General features: G+C 42.3%; 1 non-coding gene across 1 annotated transcript; it reads left to right on the plus strand.

Annotated features, from left to right (window-relative positions):
- The first annotated feature begins 234 nt into the window (after positions 1 to 234).
- On the plus strand, positions 235 to 341 carry LOC141625135 (small nucleolar RNA R71). The gene has a single exon (XR_012534935.1). It is a non-coding gene; the product is annotated as a small nucleolar RNA R71 (small nucleolar RNA).
- The last annotated feature ends 461 nt before the right edge of the window (positions 342 to 802 follow it).

Genomic DNA, 802 nt, shown 5'->3' on the forward strand with positions numbered 1-802 from the left:
TGAGCACTAAGTTGAGCACCCAATTGAGTAACGGAGTCTACTTCATGCTTTCCTCCTCTAGTAGCCTTGCGAGGTCTACTACATTGTGAGTTATGGACCGCCATTTCCTCAATTTTGTTCCAAGTTTGATTGTCATCAACTTCGGTGAACATTCCATTTGATCCCATGTTGAGAATTTTCCTTGAATCTTTATATAGACCGTTCCAAAATTGTTGTACTAAGAACCACTCGCTAAGTCCATGGTGAGGACATGAGCGACAAATTCCCTTGAATCGCTCCCAAGCTTCATACAAAGATTCTTCATCCCTTTGCTTAAAACCCGTAATTTGAGCTCTTAGCATGTTAGTCTTTTCCGGTGGGTAGAATTTTTTGTAGAAAGCTAGAGCCAACTTCTTCCAAGAACCAATTCCGAGAGTGGCCTTATCAAGGCCCTTCAACCATTGTTTCGCGGTGCCAATTAGAGAAAAAGGAAATAAGACCCATCTAATTTGGTCTTGAGTTACACCGGTTTGAGAAATCGCATCACAATAGTCACAAAAGGTTTCCATATGAGAATGAGGGTCTTCACGAGGCATCCCCCCAAATTGACTCCTTTCGACTAATTGGATAAAGGCGGATTTGGCAATAAAATTTCCGGTTAGATGTTGTGGTGTGGGAGTACCGTTGGGTAGGTTCTCCTCGGTGGGTACGGAATGTGATGAAAACTTAGGCATTGTGGGTTGATTTTGTGTGGTATTTTGTGTTGGGTTCTCCTCACCTTCTCTTGCAAAAGGGTTGATGAATTCAATAGCTGGTTGAATAT

This window comes from Silene latifolia, chromosome 1, assembly GCF_048544455.1.
Source record: "Silene latifolia isolate original U9 population chromosome 1, ASM4854445v1, whole genome shotgun sequence".
Taxonomy (NCBI): domain Eukaryota; kingdom Viridiplantae; phylum Streptophyta; class Magnoliopsida; order Caryophyllales; family Caryophyllaceae; genus Silene; species Silene latifolia.